We start from the raw sequence: 7,458 nt of genomic DNA on the forward strand, positions 1-7,458 counted from the left end.
GCTGAGGCCAAAGCTCAGAGAACCTTTCAAGGGGCTAGACAGAAGCCATCAGCGACTCTCCACATCCTTGTCCTGAGATGAAATCCAGGAGCAAAATGTGAACTTGGTGGCCAATTTACCATACATCAAACTTCTACCTCCACCTTTCTATGTTCAGTACAGGAAAGTGTGCATGCACCTCCATGCCAGATTGATCTTGATATATGTCCCAGGGCGCAGACTTTTTAGAGAGTTGGTTGTAGTCAAGCAATTGGTGCCCTCAGTAAGATGTGAAGACTATCAATAATAAGTGACCACACTGTATTTGTTTAAACATTAGTTAAAAATTGAGCATAACTGAGGAATTGGAAAACAGCTCTGCGTCCTGGTCTTTTTGTGCCTATACCTTGCTCAAAAGGAATGTGGGAGGACAACTTGGGTTCCTCTGCATGGATAGAGTGAGGTGAAATCGGCACCGACCAGTCTGAGCAACAGTGCTGAAGCCCTTTATTTCAAGTAAAACACACATTCTCTGTCCTCCTTGAAAGTGCTCCTGTTGAGGCCATGGACCTTGTATAAACATGCTAACATCATGCAGACATCTTTCCTAATGATACAAAGTTCTCTCTGGTAAGGCTTGCCCCCTTACCATATCTGTAGGAAATTTGTTACATGGCAGCCATCAGTCTATTTCATGCTTTTGCCATAATATGCTTCCAAGTTGTGATGGTTTGTATACTCTTGTACCAGAGAGTGGCACCATTTGGATGGGTAGCATTGTTGGTATAGGTGTGACCTGTTTGCAGTAGGCATGTCACTGTGTGTGTGGGCTTAATACTCTCATCCTAGGTGCCTGGAAATGGGTCTTTTACTAGCAGCCTTTGGGTGAAGATGTGGAACTGTCAGCTCTGCTCGTGCCATGCCTGTGTGGATGCTGCCATGCTTGATGATAATTGACTGAGCCTCTGAACGTGTAAGCCCGCCCCAATGAAATGTTTTTATAAGTCTTGCCCTAGTCATAGTGTCTGTTCCCAGCAGTAAAACCATAACTAAATCAGATGTTGGGACAGCCATTGAGGGAGGGGGCAAGCATGCGGCTGCTTGAGCGAGTTTGCAAGCTACTCCCCCAGTGCACTACCCCTGTCCTGGCCCGCCTCTGCTTGAGCTCTTGCTAAGCTGAGGGAGCTGCCATTTGCTGAGTGAGAGGCGCTGCCCCATGGCCAGAGTTGGAGCTAGCAAGCAAGATTGAAGCAAGCAAGAGTGAGTGAGTAATCACAGCAGGGAGATGTGCCCAGAGGAAGGCTGCATGGCCATGCTGGGCGTGCTCTGCTCCTGGTGGGAAGTCCCAGCCATCGCACAATTCTGCTTGTTCTTTCACAAGGCGTTATGCCTGCTCAACTTCGAGATCGAGGAGTTAGAGGCAGCTCTTCACAGAGATGACTTGGTATTTATCAGTGATCTGATTGCCTGCCTGCTTCAAGGCTGCTATTAGCGAAGAGGTATCACGTCTCAGACATTCCACAGCTACTTGGAAGATATTGTTAACTAAGGTTGTGAGCTTGAAGAAGGAAAGCCCAATCCTCTGAGAGATCCCAGTTTTCAAACCTTCCTCTGCGTACATGAGTAGAGATCCTGCATCTCCTCTGTGATTACCCGCTTGTTGCAGATGATGTCTTTGATCTTCTCAAGGGTCTGGATGCAGACAGTCTCTGAGTTGAACCTCTAGGTGAAGACAATTCAGGTGCACTGTACTGGTACTTCTATGGGACACAAATGTACAAAGAAGACCTAGTACACGGAAGGTCCAATGGAGAACTCTCCTTGAGCAGGGAAAGTGAAAGGCAAAAAAAAAAAAAATGTCTCAAATGTTCCAGGAAAAACAGACAAAAGAAGATGAAGGCCTGCAAAACGAAAAAAAAAAAAAAAAAACTACAGGAGGAGATTATATCCAGTGAAAAGCAGGAAGAAAACTCCTTGACGTCTGACCTACACAAAAGAAATGGATCCGGAGGGGCAGGCCAAGGTACTTGGTGGATCCTGTGTCTAACAGAAGAATGGAGACAGGTTACTGAGAGCTTCCTGAGAGCCGACCTCTCTCCAAGAGCAGCAACTCTACAAGCTCCTTAGCAGGACTTCCTGCCTGAAATCTGCAACATGATTGCTCAGAAGGGAAAATGTCCACAGGGCACAAAGCCAGAGCTGCAACACAGGTTTATATCTGTCCACCTGCCCATCCAATTCATCAAGCTAGAGGAAACTCCCATGCTCACCAAGATAGAAAAACAGAAGCACAGGGGGGAGGAGGAGGAACGACCGATCTTTCTTGCAGTGCAGAAGAAGGAGCAAGATCAGATGTTAAAGGAGGAGAGAATGCAGGAAAAGGAGGAAAAAGGTCAAGGCAGTGGAAGTCTGGGCTAAGAGGAGAAAGCTCAGGGAAGAATGAGCATGGCTATTGGCTAAAGGCAAGGAGCTACCCCCAGAACTTTCCCATTTGGATCTGAATTCTCCTATGAGGGAATGGAAGAAGACCAAGGACCTCTTTGAATTGGATGAGGATTTCACAGCCATGTAAAAGTTCTAGATGTGGCGAAGGCTCACAAGAATTCCTGGCCCTTCTTGGAAACTGTGGATGAATCTTATGCCCCCAACTATTACCAGATTATTAAGACCCCCATGGATATTTCAAGCATGGAGAAGAAATTAAATGGAGGTTCATATTGTACCAAGGAGGAATTTGTAAATGTCACGAAGACCATGTTCAAAAATTGCCGAAAATACAATGGTGACAGTAATGAATATACCAAGATGTCTGACAATTTAGAGCAGTGTTTCCATCGGGCCATGACAAAACACTTTCCTGGTGAAGATGGAGACACAGATGAAGAATTTTGGATCAAAGAGGATGAAAAATGCTAAAAAAGAAGGAGTCAGTCTGGTAGAAATAGTGGAAGCCATGTTTGGACTCTCTCAAGAAACACAGAAGTGTACAGCAGGAAACACCCACCAGTAAAGAATGGGGGAAAATCATTGCCCGCAGCACACTAAGCTGCCTCCTCAGGGGACAATCAGAGCAGCAGTTCCATACAACTCCCTCCAGAGGTCGGCACATCAAGTGGCCAAGGCTTTTCTTGCCCCCTGCATTGTGGTAGGGTGCCTAGCCACGCATCCCTTTTAAACCAGATGAAGCCAGCAGCACCAGGAACGTTTGGCTCTCTTCAAGGATCAAAACCCATCAACATACATGGCTCCTCTCGAATTCCAGAGGTGCCCCCAGAGGAGCCCTTGCAACACCCAACCTTTGCTATACAGTCTCCAGTTGGAATTAGTAACCATTGGGGATCCCTGCTCAGTGCTTCAGACCTTTCCAATATGGTGTCACATGTCCCATCCTTACAGCTTGGGCAGATGAATTGTCCCAGTCAAGTTGGAAACATGTATCCACCAGATCCATTCCAGGCAGGATTTATTCCTTCTAGGCATGGTGGGACTCCAGCCCGACCCCCAGACTTTCCTGAAAGGTCTGAAATTTCTCCTGGTCATATTTATCATTCATACAAGTATCTAAATCGAGGACACCCTGCTGTTTGGAATGGGAACCATGGTACTGTAAACCCTGGATGTTTGGGGCCAGTTGAGAAGTCCCACCTGGGTCCAGGACCCTCTCACCACCCTCATACCATTGGTCATGTGATGGATGGCCGAGTGATGAGACAACCTATCCCACCAAACCAGTGGACTAAACAGTCAAGCTTTCTACCTCATGGTGTTCCTTCCTCAGGGTATATGCAGCCACCCTGTAAGTCTGATGGACATGGTTTGCAGACACCTCCAACTCCAGCACCAAGTCCTGGATTCAGAGGGCCCTCCCAGGTGCCCCGGGGGGCACAAGTAGGGGAATCCATGATGGACAGCCCTGAAATGATTGCCATGAAGCAGCTCCCCTCCGGAGTCTTTCCCCCAGGTATGCCTTACCACCCCCCTCCAGCGCACTCCTCCCCAATAACTGGTCCCTCTCCAAAGGTAGCTCATTCGTCATCAGTACATGTGTCAGAGCCCGAGACTGCATTGGACAACCCTGGGAGTACACAGGAGATGACTGAAACACAAGAGCCTGAGGAAGACCCAGAGCCTTTGCCTGGACATGAAGAGAAAGCAGCAAGCATTTGTTCTTCAGAGGGGGTATACCTCAAACAACTACTTCACCCTGCACCTCCCTTGCAAGCCAGCGGTACCAGGCAAAGCTCACCACAAGAAAGGGAAACAGAGGACTTCCGACTCAATAGTGATGCTTCAGACTCTGCAGACACTTCTAACACATCAAAGAACAAGAACACCTGGCCTTTGGACAATAGCTACAGCAGCCCAGCTGTGCAAGGCTGTTTGAGAGACTTCTCCATAGTGGCAGAGATGGGGAATCTACCTGAAAATGAGGTCCTTGGTGAAGCATCTCCCTGTAGGTCAGAGGGGAAGGGCCTTGATGGTAGTGGTCCAGAAAAGCCAATCTGCCCCAGGGGTAAAACATTGCAAGAAGCCATGCTATGCATAGGACCGAATGCTACTACACCTCTTTGCACAGATCCCGGTTGGATGGCTGGCAAGGTGAACCAGTTTTCTCCCTTATACATGCCTGGCATAGAATACTCTAACTCAGCTACACAGTACCCTATGAGTCCAAGTTTGCAAGGCTTGGGCTCTATGATGGGAGGAAAGTCCTCAGGTTCACAGCTTCAGTCCTTTCCTCCCAGGGGGTTCCAGGATAATGGTCCCCACCCTGGACTCTTTCCTAGGTACCATCCTCAGCAAGGAATGAGATATACCTACCAGCCTTCTTCTCTGCCTTCCTACCACCCCTATCAGAGGACTCCTCATTATACATGTCCACAGGGCTTTTCTGATTGGCAGAGATCTCTCCCTTCCCAGAGAAGCCCAAGTGGACCCCCAGGGAGTCACCCTCCATGTTCCCTCTTCCCAGAGAAGAATGTCCTGTCTAGTCTGCAAGGTTGTGAGACACTAAATTCTGCCTTAACTCCTCCAACTCAAATGGATGCAGTGTCTGCTAAGGTTGTTCCTCCTGATGGACACAATTCTGGTCCAGAAGAAGAAAAGATGGATGATCTGTGGAGAGGCCAGAGAGTCCCCCAAAATTCTAGATCTCGACAACCATGATGCAGCTCCCAAGTGGCAGAACTCACTGTCAACCAGTGTCTACCTTTATGGAACTCCACCACCATCTCTGAGTTCAGGAATGACTTTTGGTTCATCTGCTTTCCCACCCCACAGTGTGATGCTGCAGACAGGGTCTCCATACACTCCTCAGTGATCAGCCAGTCATTTTCACCCCAGGGCATACCCATCCTCTGTGCCTGCCCATCCACATCCCCACCCAGTAGCCACCCAACCCAATGGCCTCTCTCCAGAGCGTTCCCTCAACTTCTGTCACAAAGAGGGCCTAGGTCACTTTCAGGCTTCGATGATGGAGCAGTCTGGCACTTGAAGCAGATTAAGAGGCACATTTCAAGAAGTACACAGACCAACGGGATTGCAAATGCATCCAGTCCAGTCACAGTCCTTATTCCAAAAGACCTGGGCGCCTGTGGAGTCACCAGAACAGTTGCTGACTCGTAAAATCCCAATACTTCCTCTGGATCAGAGCTAGTCTAGGGAGGACCTAAGCCCTAAGGAAGTGGACGGCTGCTTGTGGAGACCATAAGTCAGGCCTGGCAGATTTGGAGGAATGAATGCTGTACATCTCTGTCCTGTCTTCCGGTTCCACCTCTTCACTGTGAATCAAGCCTTCCTCAGAGCTGAACAGTATAAGCCTTAGGTGCATACTCTTTAGATAACTGGTTGGCCTGTAGCTGGGATCATCTGCACAGCTGACTAACTTACCCACAGCAATATACCTCGAGTTCTTGCTGGCTTCTACAAATCCCAAGACTCTTGTCCAGGGAAAATCAAAAGTGGACATGTAATGCTGGAGTGGTGCCTTTAAACTTTCATGAGCAGCTAATCTCAGGTATATATTTGGTGAAGGGACTACTTTAGTATTAATGTTTTTGGAGCTGGTCCAGTTTACAGAAGTTTCATGTTGCCAAATTAAAATTATTATTTTTTTTTTGTGGTGACTGTATTGTATATATAGTGGGACAGTCAGGTGGGTACATGGAGGAGTTGGGAGTCCTTCCCCGATATGGTCAGCATACTGTACTGGAAGATTCTCTGTCTTTGTACAGTCAGGTCTCACTGAATGCCTGAGGAACGAGGAGAAGAGACCCTGAAGACTGCAGCTTATATATGTCACTTAACTTGTTTCCTCTGCAGCTGGCCTCGGAGACAACATGTCCTCCTCAGCATTCATTTCACAGTTGATTGGACGGTGCTGTCATGGGGCTTTACTGGGTGTTGCAGCCATAGGACAGGCTGCTCTCACTCTGGTGGCCTAAGTTCTGGACTTGGGAAAGCATGTCCCTTCCTGCTTTTCCACCAGCTCTACCAGATAGTTGTAAGCCAGGAATTTGGACTCTAGAGTGTTTTACTTATCAAAAGATAAAGTGGCTTCTTCATGGGCCTGTCAGGCCTGTGATCTAGAAGGCATCAAACAACACTTTCTAGCACAATCACATTTTGTGAAAGTGACTACTCAGGTTTCTTATGTATGTTAGTCCCAAGAAAGAAATTGCACAGGTTTGAAAAAAAAAAAAAGGACAGAAGTTGGTACCAGGGAATGGGGCATTGCTGGGATAGGACTGACCATGCTTTCATTTGAAGAATGTAGATTTAGGGACTTTGGATTTGGAACACAGAGGAATGCTTTAAAAGTGGCTTAATGGGTCATCCTAGTAGGAATATGGAAGACTTTGTTGCTGGGAGTGATTTGAACTGTGTTGACCTGGCCCAAGAGATTTCAAAGGAGAAGAATTTCAGAATGTGGCAGAAAGACTGTTTTTGTCATATTTTGATGAAGAATGTGGCTAGTTTTTGTCCTAGACTGACAAGTCTGCCTGAGACTAAGGTGAAGTGCCTCAGATTAATTGCATTGACAAGGGAAGTTTCAGAAAAGCCCAGCAGAGACTTTGTTCTCTGGTTAAGTCTTAGAAAGATAAGTTTTAACAAGCATAGCAAGCTTAGAAAGGAAAAATATAAAATACATGGTTTGAGTATTAAAGGGGCACCAGGACGTGAAATGGAGCAAAATCCTATGTTAGGAGATAACAGATTAAGGAAGTGGGACCTTGGGGTCAGACTCTACCCATCTAAATTTAGATTCAGGCATGGTGATGCCACCTTTAATCCCAGGAGACAGGCATGTTGATCTATGCCTTTCAAGGTCAATCTACAGGGCAAGAACCAGGATAGCCTAGCTTAGGCAGTGAAGGATTTGGAAAACAAAGCCAGTGATAATGTAATAGTACAAGAGGGTCATGTTCTAGTTCCTGTAAGCAGCCGAACTGGGCACCTTCAGCCATGTGGCTCTGGATC

The 7,458-nt window shown here is 47.1% G+C and overlaps 1 pseudogene; it reads left to right on the top strand.

Moving 5' to 3' along the window:
- The first annotated feature begins 1,264 nt into the window (after window positions 1-1,264).
- On the top strand, window positions 1,265-5,635 carry LOC147005096 (chromatin remodeling regulator CECR2-like; annotated as a pseudogene).
- The last annotated feature ends 1,823 nt before the right edge of the window (window positions 5,636-7,458 follow it).

The sequence above is a fragment of the Mus caroli genome, unplaced genomic scaffold (genome assembly GCF_978045245.1).
Source record: "Mus caroli unplaced genomic scaffold, Mus_caroli_1 scaffold_4, whole genome shotgun sequence".
NCBI classification, from domain to species: Eukaryota; Metazoa; Chordata; class Mammalia; order Rodentia; family Muridae; genus Mus; species Mus caroli.